Here is a 16,899-nt window from a genome sequence, read left to right as displayed (position 1 = left end):
ATCACCACTTTAGATTAACATGTTATTCCCCAACTTTATCTCCCTTGGATACCCTCCTCAAATGAAACCTCTTCTTTATATCTTACACTGTAAGAGTCACTTCTCTTCACCATATGTGCCCCTTGCATTGGTCACAGACTTTCACAATTACCACCCTTCAAATAAGGTCAAACTCTTCATCATTGTTGACCAAATGAAGGTACTTCCTTACTATCTTCCCCTCCCTTCTTCCATCAATCCTTCCTTAATTCCTATGCTCCCTTTATGCATATTAGAACTATCTTATATCTTAGGCCAGAATTTACTATGGTTATCTTATGATTATCTAGTCTTCCATGCCTTCAAAAGAAGTCTTTCCCCCCTGTTTATATCTTCATGATGGGAGAGTCAAAACCTTTCATTATTAAAACTCTTCATCCTTTATGCCCTTTGAAAGAGTCACAACCTTTCATAGCTACCCTCTTATGAAAGAGTGGCAACCTTTCTCAATTACCACCTTATGAAGGACTCACTTTCATATTCTTTCTTCTCTATTAATTCTCTCTTGATTCACCTTCAAACTTTTTCATCTCTTTATACTTCCCTATTAAGTTTGCATCGACTTTCCTTTTCAATTTGTGTCAGCATATTCCTTTATATTTGCACATATTCCTTCTTTATGTTTGAATATAGTGTCTATAGGTATTATGTATATGAGAGACTTTAATAGATCCTAGCCATGTAAGCACATGTATTCCTTGCTAGTGGGATTATTAGTTCAAATGCTTGGCGAGTATTAATCATTGCCCATGAACTTATTTTTCCTACTTTTTTGCAGGTGGTTACCTATCACATTCTTAGATTGATGTTTTTATATATTTTATTTGGGGGTTACAAAGCGTCATTCACGGGGTTGTGTCCCTTTGTTAGGATGTCCATAAGTATATTTTCCACTTTAGGGTTAGCATTGGTTGCAACATGTCAGCCCAAAAAAGCTGATAAAATAGCCCCAAAAAATTTTCTCGGGGCTTGGCCCGTCCTTGAACTTTGCCAAGGAATTATGGAGAGTGTACAAGATTTCCCTGATCAATCATCAAAATCTAACATATTCTATATGTTGTAGTGGAACAAACCTCACATCAATACATAGATACCAAGCTTTTGGATCTCCCGGATGATCTTGAAAATAGGCTTACAATAGAACTTGGGGGCATAAGTGCATTCCATGTAATCGAGAGGATGAAATTATTTGGTGCGGGGCCAAACTTGGTCAATAGAAGATACAAGAGGAGCAAGAAAGAGCAACAGAATGGCCCTAATTTTATGTTGGGATCAATCATCTCTCCCTAATGCTCGTACATTCTAATGGATGGTGATAAATAAAAAGGTGCTTAACCATGGATAGGCTGAATAATGTGGGCATTCATGGTGCCTTCTAGTGTGTCTTATGTAAAAGGGATGTGGAGCCATCTGATCACTTATTTTTAAATTGAGTTCACTAACGAGTGTTGGAACTGGCTTCAAAGTACATTGATATGGATGGAGCCTAGACCTAGATGCCTATTACAGTTCTTACAAGGATGGTCTAATGTGTAGAAATGTAATGTGGGCTTCCATTTGGACCATTGCTCCTTCTCGCTCATTTGGAATAACTGGAAGGAACATAACCATAGAATTTTTAAGAGAAAGAGATGTCTTGGGAGACTCTAATTACCAAATTATTTAGGAAATTATAGAGATGGCTAGTGCTGGAATTAAAATCAAGGACACCAAGTTCTCCAAGTGAGAAGAATGGATTCAGAAGGAGTGGGTATATTTAAACAGGGTTGCATTTCTACTGTCCAAAAACATGATTCATCACATGCAGGTAGTATGGTGCTACCCCAAATTCCATAGATGGAAATTGAACATTGATGCAATAGCTAAAGGGAATTTGGGATATGGAGGCACTGGATGTATCATTTAGAATTCGAATGGTGAGTGTGAATGACCATCCTCAAAAAGATTAGGTGTAGTTTCCAATAATGAAGTTGAATTTGAGGCTTTCATATTGGGCTTAAGATTGTGCCAAGATAAAGGAAATCAAGTTGTTGACATAGAGGGAGATTCACAAATTTGTATCCGAGCAATGATTTTTTGTTCAATTCATAATTGGAAGCTAAGTAATTGGGTCCAAATTGCTAGGGATATTCTTTTGGAGTTTGAAGTCATTACTTTAAAGCACATACAGAGAGGCTAATAAGGCTGCAAATCTACATGCTATTGTTGGGGTTTGTCAAGAGGAATCAATACTTTTAGGTTTGGATATTACTATGGCCGAAACTACAAGGAATATTGCTGCTTGAAATAGAGTAGAAGCTTCATGGTAACAATGGGTAGTTTTTGCAGATTGTAGTGGTAGCCGTATACCCTGCTCTATCATTTCTCCCATAGTTGTATGTGGTAAGATTGTTGTAGATTCCAAATATTCTTTGAGGCATCCAATCTATTGATTGATTCTAGTTTTGGTGATGATTCAAGCTGAAATCTATCTTTGGCTGAATTTTATGTCAAATTGGGTGCCAAAATAGGTCTGGCAAAGTTTATCAAGTGTTACAAATGAACTTGAATGTGCTATAAAGAGATGATAGAGTAACATTCCAATCCAGATAGTGTGGTGTTTTTGGAGTGCTGTGAGGATGTAAGAAGATGGTGCACCAATTCCATTTTGAGCTACATGTGTAGGGAAGAATTGCTCTTGGCCCAGTGTAGTATATTATTTAATGCCACTCAAATAGTGCAAGGAAGGTTCAAGAACTTGTTCAAGTTTTCCTGGGAGGAAATAGTCATTGGTGTGATGGTTTTTCCTCTATTTACTAACTAATGTCATTGATTTGAAAGAGAGCATCATTGAGAAGATTGATGGTTTGGTTCAAGATCTTTCAAATGCAATCATCGATCTATATGAGAGGAGTTCCATCTGCATTCTGGGTATTTACTTTAACAATGATCTCTACATGACGGATGAGATGGGCTCTGATTTTGAGTCCCTAGCTTCTACTAAAGAGTGGGCTTCAATTGAAAAGAAGAACTTCATTGTTAATGCTTGGGGGTATACTGGATATGGGTGATCAATAATAATTTTGCCCCTTTAAAGGTTATTAGATTTGGTGGATAGTTGGTTGTCTATTGCAAATGGTGTTAGAATGGTGGAGATTGGAAAAAATTGGCAGGAATATACAGTGTTTTCACAAATCATTAATCATGTCTTGGGCTCTAATAGATTTAGTTGTGTTTGATCTTTGATAGATTTAGAATTTTAGAGGGCTTTTTAGGAACCTACAATTTGGCACTATGTGTAGATGTATCGGAAACTATCCCCTTTTTGATAGCACTCATCAAATTTTATTTTAAAAAAATTATTAGTCATAAATTTGAGATTTTATCTTAATATGTCATTAAATATAAAATATTATAATATGTTGAGAGATATATCGATTATGAAGCTTGAAGAGAACTAAGATTTCCTATAGACGCATTATTCTTTTCATGATTCCAGTTATCCACAATCATGTGATTACGGACATAAAATCATTAAGTTTTTAAAAATCTCCTAGCATATTTTACATAGTTTTTTAAATATGTAAAGTATGCTAGTAGTAGTATCTATAGAACAACAAAAAGTGATGAAGATAGAAAACTAAGGAGATTGTATCTAGGTCACAAGCTCTATGAGTCAAACTCACCTTAGATTGGATATTTGTCTCCCACCAAGTTGCTTCTTATATTTTAGAACACAGATGCACACTTGCATTAAGTTGTACAGTGGCTTAACCTTGCTACTATCTATCATTTCTAATCTAAACATCTAAGGTCATGCATACAAAAAACTACCATAGGAGCTTCAGAATTTCAGTTGATATGGCTACATAGTGTCATCTCACTTGTCATTTCCCTCTATCTAAACAAGAAAATTTTATTTCTTCATCCTATAACTTTGTTTAGAACAAATAATTGGTATTCTAGACAAAATAGCGTGAGAGTAACATATCATTAACAAGAGGGTTACATGAAAATCTTGCACTACAGAGGCCAGTAAAGCTAATATCTTAACAAGTCAAAAAAATTTAAAAACCTATATTCTTCCAAACACAATAATTTTTGACAAGGCACCTACTAAGATAGTGGGCATGCAGTAAGAAAAATCATTGTTGATCAGAAAAGAATGATCTCTTCAAAAAATATTCAACTTACACAGCAAGACCGAAGAAAAAGCATCCATTAGAGTTTGTGTTCCATCTTTTTATCCAAAAAAATTGAATAGTGGACAGCCTTGTCTTACACCACAACCCTTCGTAATTAAACAATGATTAAATGAAAAAAAGCAGAGTTTTTACTCTACCATTAAATCTGCCAAAAACTCGCCTAAGTGAAAAACCTGGTGATTAGTGGCAAATTGCTGATTAGTTCATGATTATGCCAACTATTCTTGTGGCAACTGGTCATTAGTGGTTGAGAATTTGAAGAGCATGATAGCTTCCTAGTTATGCCCATCCCATTTGTCTTGATCCTTTCCAAAAGTGGTAGGACGTGTAGGTGTGGCCAGAACAATTGCATCAAGGCATTGATACTTAAAAATAGTTAGTATATGTTGCTTCTAGGTTTTGTAATTCTTCCCATTGAACTTTTGGCTACTTTCAAGCATTGTATTTGTTAGTGACACCATTTTGCACACTTCTTAAGGCACTAAATACAATAGTAAAAAAAATTAGATTTAAAATATGTTACACAAATCAAACTACACTAAATATGACGAGGACAAATTCAGGAACAAATCCCAAGGAAAACTGAAAGCAAGCAGAACTGCAAGTCTAGAGGTGATTCCACAAAAGTGGACTTATAGAAAGAACAAGGACCTACACCAATTCATTAGATAAGAGACAATTTCCACAAGCCAAAAAGGTTTGTTATGTTGGGTAAATCATGTTAGAGAAAGAAGAGTCAAACAAGTCTAGCAAGGTGCATTACATAGTTGGAAAAATAGGACTCACCACAAAATCGAAAGTGCAAAAAATTGGACTCAAGCTCAACAAAATCTCTAGAGAGGACTCAATAAAAGAAACAAAGATTTCTTTATATAAAACAATAACAAACCTTGTAGAGCTATTTTGAGCAATAACAAACAACAAAAAATCGCAATTTCCTTACCTTCAAATCCTACAGACCTGTTTTGAGCAATAACAAATGACGAAAGTGAAATAATTAATATTTTAAGTGGCATTATGTGTTCCTTGCAAAAAAAGAGTCTGGACGAAGGGCTTGGGAGTCCCAACATGAGACTTGTATAGGGTCCACCCTCTTGCCAAGTCTATAAAGTCCTCAAATTATGGTGTATTATGATAGTCAACTCATGCTAAGGAAGATTACAACATAAAATCTCTATTTGCTGGATAATTTGAAAATGTGATTGCAAATGGGTGCTACCCCATGCACCAAACATAGATTACAAAAAAAACCTCTATTTGCTAGGTAACTCAAAAATGTAACTGCAAAATGGGTGTTCCAATGTGCATCAAATTGTTATATTGGAAAATGGGTTCTGTAGTGGCACCAAGCACGAGCAACAAGGAGACCTTATATCCCCACTTTAAGATGTCAACATAATGTCTTGGTGATATCTTAAGGAAGGTAGAGATCCACATTAAGGATAAACACCTTTGTCACCGAGGAATATCCTCAACAAAAAAGCATGTGTTCCAAGATAGGAATGAGATCTATTGAAGGACACTATTGAAAAGGCTTCAAACATGAAAGAAAATGTGTGTTGTATGATTCTATGCATTAGGAAGCTTAATAATGGAATGCCACTGTAATGAACCCAACTTGCTCACACCTACCAAACTAAGGGAATATGTAATTTGGATGCTTTATAAACTGTAGCTTCTTTGCTTCCGAAATACCAATTTTAAATATTAAAATATGGAAGCAATTATCTCTATCCAATAATGTCAACTACCTAAATATAATAGGACTTGCAATTAAAGATGTGTTGATTATTGCTTTGCAAAACAAAAAATCACAACTAGAGATGAAGCTGAAATGTTTAATGCAACACCAATTCACTAAATTATATGATTTATTGCAAATGGTGTTACCAAAACTATTGCTCAATTAACAAATAATTACAACAAGAACCTGGTAAACTTGCATCAGAATTATGAAATTTCTTGCTCTATAATTAAAACACCAATACCCAAACACCACTAGGAAGAAAAATTGTGTCTCACAATTTGCATTGGAGAGAAACCCCACATGTGGTTGTAAGATATTGCCACCAAGAGAATGAATCATGATAGAATGTGAGTGATAGATATTAAAAAAAACCAATGCCCAATATGTAAAAAAGTGGCCAATATGCAGCACCATTTACCAATGAAAACCAACGCTTCCCAACAGGGATTGAGAATGATGAAATAGCAAGCCAAGAAAAGAACCGGTGCTGCCTCAATAAGACGAACTTTAGATGCCAATTTTCAATAGGAGAGTGTCTGACTTACATGTATAATATTTCTCACCACAATGCCAATAATGCAGCAGTCAATGTGCAGGAAGAATGCATTCAACAACAAGCCCTTGCACATCAATCACAGTGATATTTGGGTGTCATATCAAAAGAGAATTGCAATGTTGAAGGGCAGAATTGCTAGCTTCTCAATTAGCAATAATGATTACCATCAAACCTCACCTCAGAATCACCTCCACGAAATAGTGATCATAGAATTTTAGATTATGACAATCTAGTTGAATTTATAACCCAATTCAGTATACCGCAGCACTAAATTGATTGCACTTCCAGATGATCTAATTTTCTAAACAATAGGAGCAAATCAATGCCAAACTCAAGAGAAAACAATCCTCATGAATACACAACCTTCAAAACACTCACAAGAAATTATCAAAAAGAAATAGATAATGGATGATTCTAATTGTTTCATGAAACCTCTTCTATAAATAATCCACTTTTTGCTAAACTCAACCTTTTCCAAAACCTTGTAAAGAATAGGTCCATCCACCTTGCCATAAGCTTTCCCAATGCCCAATTTCAATAGCATGGAGATTTTTCTTAAGGAGATGGAGTGAATCATCTCATGGGCCATGTGATGACCCATAAATACTTCTCCTTCCCAAAGTGAATCCACTTTGTTCATGGGAGATGAGTTTATCTAGGACAATCCACAATATGTTGGCTACTATCTTAGAGATAATTTTGTAAGTTGTGTTGCATAATGATATATGCCAAAAGTTGTTAATTATTCTTTTTGCATTTTCTTTTCTATGGATCAATTTTAACCTTTGATTAGACATGCAATAAAAAAAAAGTTGAATTACAAGGAAATAGTTGATTGAAAACCAAATTAGAGTAAAGCTTGCTTTTAGAATATTCTAGTTTTTTGAATTTTGGTTCTGCATTTCTGATGCAAACAAGAGATGCATTGGACTATAAGTAGTCTAGAAACATTATAAAGCATCAAAGTTCAGATATTTTTATGTGTTTTGTGAAAATTAATTTTAGTAATGTAGTTTTGGTATGTTGGGGCTTGTTTATCTGATTCTTTATAGAAGTATAAATTTATGTACAATTGTATGAATCAAAAGAAATTGCCCATCACTGTGGTAATCTACTCTTGAATTTTATATGAGGTTTTAAATAAGATTGATTGATGATGTCAGTGTATTTGCTGAAGAAAAGTGCAAAAACAAATGGTTGGAGTCGGCAGTGGTTTGTTTTGAATGAGAAATTTGGAAAGGTTTGTTTCATTTGATGTGTACAATGGAATTGTAATTTGTTCAATTTGATTTTGTTCTATTCAAGATTCACAATGTGCTTCATTCCTCAGTTTATGGAATTTTGAAACATGTGAGGTCTCAATCTGAAACAAATTTGTAGAGAGGTCTTGGTAATATTTTGGCATTCTATGTGTAATATATTAATTGTTAAAACAACCCAATAAGGGTCAAAGGAGAAAAGAAAATTCTTTTCGATTTGGTAAAGAAAAAAAAAAGTTTATTCATTAAACAATCATATGACTTTTCTATTAGATCATATTTTTGTTCTGGATTGGGCTATTCTCTCTATAAAAAGAATCTCAAACCTATTTGACAACTCTGATTAATAGAAGATTCTCTGTTGCAGATGGAAATAATTAACATATATTGTCTATAAATCCACATTTTGCAAACATCTATGCCTTCTAGAAATTATAGGATCATTTTAGTTACATTTGAAAACGTTAATCAAGAAAAACCATATGTGCAGATATAAACATTAATCACAACATGTCCAATTTATTTGCAGATATATTTTCCTATGAACAAAGACCACGCGTAACAATATGAACGCTGAACAAAATGAGACAATGGTTGCATTATGGGCTCAGTTCCAAAGAAAACCTAATAAATGTTATTGTCCTTGCAAAAAGTGTAAAGGCTTAAAGACTCGAAGAATTCTAATCACAACAGCCCAGAGTCATTGTAGGCAACATGGTCATGTTGAAGGGGGCCATGATTTTCATCCATTGTTGAATGTGGATTTCCTACTGGAGGAACATGGAGGTGTGAATATCCAAGTTGAGGATAACACTCTCATGGAAGAAGATGATAATGTGTCAGAGGACATGATTGAAGAAGATGGTATTGGGGCAGGTGATGAAGAGGCTCACAATGATGGTACTAGTGGATCTGATAATGATGATGAAGATGGTCTTCATATACCTTTACTTGAGAAGGCACACGAGCCCTTATACAAAGGCTCCTAAACAACTCTACTCTCAGCTATAGTATTGTTGGTGAACTTAAAGGTTATGAATGGTATATCCAATGTAGCAATGTCACCTATGCTAAGGTATGTCATTTTTTTCATCTTCAATGTTAGCGTACAATTACTATTCATTATATTAACAATACATATTTGTTGTTGTAGGTTGATTAGTGAGTTTTTGTTACCACCATCAAACATTTTGCCTCGTTCGTACCGAGAATTATCTAACATTATGGATCAGATTGGAATGAAGTATCACACAATACATGCATGTCCCAATGATCACATTCTATATCATAAACAACATGAATTTGCAACAAAATGCCCTGATTGTTATATTAGTAGATATCAGTCAAATCAAATAACAAAAAAAGTACCTCACAAGGTTCTTTGGTACATTCCCATTATTCCACATCTTCAACAGTTATTCAGGTGCACTAGCTTGGCACAATTTATAGATTACCATGCACACAATAGAATTCAGAATGACATTATACGAATGCCTACCGATGGTTTTGCATTTAAAGAGATAGAAGAAACATGGTCACACTTTAAAGAAGAACCTTGTAATCTGAAGCTTTCATTGGCAGTGGATGGTGTTAATCCATATAGAGAAGATCTGTTTACTCAATGTGGCCTATTTTTGTTATTAACAATAATATTCCTCCTTGGATGTCCATAAAGAGGGAGCACATAATGTTTTCAATGATTGTGCCAGGTATTTTTTTTATTTTATAGTTATCTAAATTAATTTATAAATAATACATAAAAATGGTCATAATAATAATGTAATTTTTATGTTCATTCAATTGCTAGGTAAATACCAAGTTAAAGATATGAACATTTATATTGAGCCCCTAATTGACGAGTTGTTGAAGTTATGGAATGGCATCACTATGTATGACATCTCTAGACCAATAAGACATCGACAATTTCAATTCCATGCAATACTTGTATGGACAATACATGATGCCCCTAGGCTAACTCATTTTTATGGTATGTTATATTGCTAATATCGCATATTTTTGGTCTGTTATAGTGCTTACACATTACTATCAAATGTTTAAGTTGTGAATGATAATTGTACATGATCCACTTCTACATGATCTTTTAGGTCTTCAGACAAAGGGAAAATTTGCATGTCCAATTTTTGGTCTGAAGATGAAATCTCATCATTCGAGAACTTTAAGAAAGTAGGTGTTTGATGAGTTTAGACACTTTCTCCACAATAATCATAGGTATCGAATTGCAGAAAAACATCTTTTCAATGGGAAAGAAGAGACATCATCAAGGCCATGAAGAATGACACCTCATTTATGGAAGTTGGAATATGATCGACTAAATTGTCGAGGTTATATCCAATTTGTCATCCGAAGTTTAAAATTTGTATTTTGATATTGTCTTATATTTATTAATGTTGTAATTGATGCTTGTGAAGGTCATCAAGGCATCAATGACCAACTTTCTAGAGGAATGAAAAGTTATCCTACTCAATTTAGTAGGTTACCATACTACAAGGATCTCCCAATTGCGCATTTGTTTGATGCTATGCATATTGGAAAGAATGTAACAAAGACACTATGGAAAATGTTGGATGGAAGGCATGATAGAGAAAAAATTGCCAAAATCTATACCAACATTTATGAATCCAATCATGCATTAAAAGCTTCCATTGAATCAAATAGCAATGGAGACTACATAAATACAAGTACCGTTCCTTGGTTATTAACGGAGCAACAAAGTGATGCATTAAAAGAAGTCATAAAAAAAAAAAATTCCAACAAGGTTTCCTGCAAATATAAGCACTCTTCTATCAAAGAAAGGTGATTTTGGGTCAGGGTTGAAAACACATGATTGGCATACCTTCGTCAAGGTAGGTCATGTTCTCTATTTATAGTATATTTGTAAGATTGAATGTACTACCTATTGCATTATTTAATAATATATTGAAATGATCATTTTTAATGATTGCAGTTCATGCTACCTTTATCCCTTCCATAATAGTTTGACAACAGTATTAAACAAGTTATCTATGATCTTGGAAAATACACGAGGTTAGAAGTGTTTTTTCTTAGATTTGTAGCTTTTTTTCTTAAATCTATTGTATAATTTTATTTGAAATCTTGTTTAGGTGGTTTTGCGTGTTGAATCTCTTTTAGGTGGTTATCATCTAAAGAAATCAACATAAAAGATATAAAATATTGGAAGAGAATAATTCCACAGCTTATGTGTGAAATGCAAAAGTGTTTACCTCCAACCTTTTTCAATGCTCAAGAACACTACCTCATACATCAAGTTGAGGAGATTGAATTGTGTGGACCTATACAAGCTAGATCAATGTGGATGGTTGAGAGACACTTGAAATTTATGAAGGGCTTGGTTTGACAAAGAGCATGTCCTGAGGGTTCTATGCTAGAGGGATATATGATATACCAGACCATGGTGTACATTAATGAATATCTTCCAAAGTTTGCAGCAGATATCCATGTAGATGGCATTTGGGATCCCAAATCTAATGAAAAATTTGAAGGGGAGTACCTAACGGGGAAAGGTAGATTGAAGAGGGTGAGAGGTAATTATAAGTTTTGTTTTTTGTAGTTTATTAATTATTATTCATCATCAATATATATAAGTTGTTTCTAACTAGTGTAATTGTCTTCTTTATAGTTGGTTGTGAGTGGGATGCACTACACTTGTATATTGCAAAAAATCTTGATTGGATGATGGTATGGATTGAACAGTCTCAAGAAAATGGTCGCTCATTAACATGGGATGGTGTTGTATCGTTGGTTAAAGAAGCTCATCGTAATAGAGATCCCAATGTTACACAAATGGTACTTGATCTAATATATGGTTTAAAAGATACAAAGGTACGCATAAGATTACTAATCATCACACATAAGTTTAATATCAACTCATAGATCGATGCAAATAATCTTGATATGTTTGAATAATTGCAGGTCAAACACCACAAAGCTATGTACTACCATGGCTATAAATTCCGCACAAAAATTTTAGATGAAATGAAGAAAACATGTGATTCTGGGATAAGTGCTATCTTCACAGTCACCAATATTTCATCTAGAATTGATATACATCCTCAACGATCTGAAAATTGATACTATGGCATTTTGGATGATATACTTGAGTGCAACTTTAATTCATTCAAAATAGTTCTATTTGTCGTCAAATGGTTTAGGTTACAACTGAATCGAAACGATCTTGATAGGATTGTTATTGAACATGATAGTGGATTTACTATGATTAATACAAGGTCATTTGAGCCAGTCGGAGATGAGCCCTATGTTCTTCCAAGCCAATGTGAGTAAGTGTTTTATTTTGGTGTTCCACACAAACCAAGTTGGTCATTTGTTGTTAGAAATGACCCGAGAGGAAGGTCGGTAAAGTATAATGTGACCGAAGAAGAAGAAATTGAAAAAGCATAAGAGGAAATAAATGATTATCAGGAACAATAGTTACCTAGTGATGAAGATGAAGAAGATGGTGATGATTTTGGTCATGCTAACGATAATGGTGATAATGATGATGATGATGCTGATGACGATAATGATCATGGTGATGATCATGGTGATGATGGTCAAGATGATGATGGTGATGAAGATAATGATGATGGCGATGAAGATGGTGGTGGTGACGATGACGATCAAAGTGACAAGTACGATGATGGTGATGATGATGATGATGACATGGATGAAGATCATGATGATCAATGAAATGTCCAACTAGGATCAATGTTAACTATGATGGGGTCTTGTACGAATAAACTTTTCTTTCTAAACCATATGTGCACATATAAACATTAAGTAGAACATGTCAAATATTTTTTTAGATACACACATTAGTTACACTAAATTTTTAACTTAAGACAAATGATTTACATATACAATCTACTTTATTATTAATATATTCTTTTGGTAAGTCTATTACTTTAATTTCACTGCTGATTTCTAAGACTTACTAATTTTTTCACAGGGCGATATGGATGCACCATCTTAGACACCTTCAGTAGAGGTAAACATTAAATATTGCAAATTTTAATGTTAATATAGAAACAAATGTCGTATTTTTATTTTCTTTTCTTTATGGCTTTGGAGAAATTTTGATATAATTTTACTGATATCTGATGTCACAAATGATAGGAAAAAGCTAGAATGATCGCTGATCAAATGCGATCTGAAATACTGGCTTCATATCTACATAGCATTGCCCTTAGTACTGACCCTGTATTCATCACCTAGCAAATCAAGCAAAGATACACTGATGAACTTGTTAACATGATCATCAAGGGTGACAGAAGTGAGGAGAAAGAGGCACTAAGAACATAATTGGGCCGTAGAATCCAATCTTTGCAGTTAAGCAGTAATTTGACTAAAGCAATAATAGAAGTTCAATAGATATGAATATTTTATACTATCTTATGGATCATGATCTCTAATTTTATTTGTACTTGTATAGACATTTGTGCCATTTGTGACATCACATGGTGAACATGGTGATGGTCATTGCGCACAACCTTTGTGTAAGTAGCACTTTGTTTGTTTTCATCAACATTATAACACTTACTTTTTTTTTGTGGACATTTCTAGCTAGTATCCCATTTGATCTTTATCCATTGAAAATGTCTTTGCTAACAATATTGTATTCTTCAGCTCATGATGAAGTGTGGACTCCTTCGATTTCCCGTCCACTATTGCCTAGTGCATTGTCGACAACAAGGGCCATGCAAACATCCTCATCTATGCCCACTAGAACTGGTAGAACCTTGTTTTCCTATATTTTGTAATCTATTTGTACATGTGATGAACAACGAAGTAGCATATCAGTGCTTAAATGATGTCTATAGAAGCCTACATACACACACCACGCATAAATACATACATACATATATATACACCCACACATAGAGAGACATTTCAGTTTTGTCCTATATACCTTTTCCTCATGACTTCTCATTTGCACTTCTGACATTTTTGGGCTCATGACCCTTGACTATTTCTCCTTGTAATATGTTGGTACCATCTGTTCCTATCTCTAGCTATTAGTTTCACATGCAACATTTAATCTCTACATGACCTCTTATTTTATAATTTAGTTGCTAACTTTGTGTTCAAATCACTAGTAAGAATAAAGCCTTGCTATTAGTGTGAATTCAATTTGAGTTATAATGAGGTTACTAAAGCTCTTGAACTTTGAATGCCATCAATGGCGAGTAAGCTTCCTCATAGATAATGTACTATTTTTCTCTCTTCAATTCTTGCATGGAGTTCCCTCAAAGACACTGCCATGCCAGCCTAGGATGTGAAACAAGTATTGTTGAGAAACTTTATAATCATAGGTAACAAAGATAAGTGGTAGATGATGGTTAGACATAGAAACCTATTAAGGAAATTCAAAATATAAGGTCTAGAAATATGAGTGCACTGATAAAAAAATGGAGTTCTAAATTTTGTAGACTGGTGAAAGTTGTTGAGTGGGGAACAAAGAATCTTGCCACATGCTGAAATTGAAAGGCTATTTCTTTAATAATAATAGCTTTTGAAATCAATTGCACCCACAAAAAAAAATGATTATCCTTTTGAGGTTAGTGGAGGAAACAATGAAAATGAAACTCTGAGGAGGTTTCCCTTATCAAGACTTTTTTCGTGTGGGCCTTTTGTACTACGTAGGCAAGATTTTGTCACTAGCTATCCAGCAATGAAAAAAAGTGCCCAAGATTTTAGCATGGGAATGGTTCAATTTTGTTATTCAAAAATTAGTTTTTTTATAAGATAAAATATGTAGATAGTTGAATTTTGATATTGAGATTTGAGTTGTTATAGAATTTATTTCTTATTTAGTAATTGATGAGTAAAAGGGGCTTCATTGAAGCATATTGGGATGACTTCATAGGAAGGTTTGATTTTTCATTCGTGTGAAGACCCTGCTTAGATGCAATGATTGCTATATGTTCCATTCAAGAGAGATGAATTCTTGTGAACTAACTACTCATAAAATCCTTATAAACTATTGCCAAATCTTATTGTTAAAAAATATCTCATTTGATCACTATTTGAGAAATTTCTACTCTATTTAAAGATTTATTAAAAGATTAAATAAAAATCATTTTGCATATATTTCTACTCAACCTACTATTTAAGACATTTCTATATATGCATTTATGAAAATAAAATTGTGCTACTTTTTCAATTAATGTTTCAGATTCACATGGAAAAAAATTCTAAATTTTGAATCCAAAAGTAAACTAAAACATCATTTAAAAAATATATTTTAATTTTGTCTTTTATGTTTCTCTAGGATGTATGTGCATAGATACTTTTATATTCTTGAACTCTCACTATGATAATAGACCATGGACCATTGAAAGCTATCCTCACGTTGCCATGATTACATCTTTGCTAGTTTCAAAAATTCTTCATAAAAAGAGTAAATAAGACTTGATTTTAGCACATCCATAAAAATCTTTGAGAGAATAGAATTGTAGAAAAAACATATCTTGGCATGGATTGTTATTTTTCATGCATGACATCATATATTTCTTGCTGATAGGTATAGTAAATTTAGAAGCACTCGATACTTGGGCTTTGCTATTGTCATGGGGGTTGCATATGTGCCATGATGTTTTCTCCTAAGTGGCAAATTCACCTATGTAGAAGTGAAAGCATAAACTATTTCTTATTCCCTAATATTTGGAATTTCTTGTTACACTCATGTTGCTCTTCAGTTAGCACAAATAATCTATATTAAGAAATGTGATAGAACACTATAGAGTCTAAGCAAAGTTAGTGCACTTAATGGCTCAAATAACCCATATTAAGAAATGTGATAGATCACTGTAGAGTGTAGGATAAAGTTACAGTGTACTTGAAGGCTCAAATAGAGCCAATTACTTGTCGAAATTTGAAAGATTATAGTGACGATAAGAAAACATAGCTTCACCCTTCTAAACAGTTTCCTCTCATTTGTGTTTCTCTAGGATAGTTCTTATTTTATCTCTCCTATGCACATTCTGATTCATTTGCTTGCTTGCTTCCATGCCATGTCGCTGCCTCATCGTTGGGAGGACTTAAGAAAACATGAGAATGATATATAAAGATGATTATAAGAATAGTACTTGATAAGTAGGAGATAATTTCCACAGCAAGTCAACTTGTGATATTGCTATCAGGATTTAACTGTGTAATTTTTGAGTCAAACTCATTGACCCATGTTTCATGAGTAGTGAGTAGAATAGTACTTGTTCATAAAAGCCCTAAGAAGCATAACCAGTTCTCACATTAGTTGAGGAAACAATCTTGTGGACCAAAAAAATCATATTTTGATCCTAGCATAGAACAGGGTCAGATATATTATATGCAGAGACTACAAGCATATATATGAGCATGTGTGCAATGACATGATGAATATATGATCTATAGATGCCAGTCATAGTGTCATAAGAAGCATTGAGTTGCATTGTTAAATTGTCATTTCAATCAACAAAAGGAAACTTAAATCTGTAGTGTTGAATCATACAATGGAATAATTTCCAATCACTCTTCCCCTTCAAATGTACGAAAAATTCAAATCTTGAAATATTTCAACTATTAAGACTTAATTGGAACAAAAAGAAATATCTATGCCAGCTGGTATAAATAGAATGGCCAGAGTGCAGAAAAGATAATTTTCCATAAAACTCGTAGTTTTTATAATAAAGAATATTCATATTGTAATTAGTTGGGCTTTCCTTTAACATCCCAAGTCCAACATCTAGAAAATATTGTAATAAAAAGCATGCTATCAGATACATTCTTTCCTCTGCAGTATTTCTTGTAAGAAAGGGGTATAACAAGTTTAAGTGACAAATAACAGTAGTGCCCAACCATTTTCTAAAAGAAAATCAGTGCGAAAACCAAGTTTACATAATATGCTTGAATTCTAGATGAATCTACTTGTTCACTCAAGGATTTGATTGCTTCTTTTGCAGCTTTGCATTTACAAGATTCTGCCGCAGCAAAAGATAGGGCTTCTTGTGCCTTCTTTGCATGCTAATTTTTAAGATCTTGAAGTTGCATTGCTTTACTAAGCACTAATTACAAAATGAGGCTAGTGCTCTAGGCCCCATA

Source organism: Cupressus sempervirens, chromosome 4 (genome assembly GCF_028749045.1).
Source record: "Cupressus sempervirens isolate cs-2001-9-10 chromosome 4, ASM2874904v1, whole genome shotgun sequence".
Taxonomy (NCBI): Eukaryota; Viridiplantae; Streptophyta; class Pinopsida; order Cupressales; family Cupressaceae; genus Cupressus; species Cupressus sempervirens.
This window is presented reverse-complemented; position numbering follows the sequence as displayed.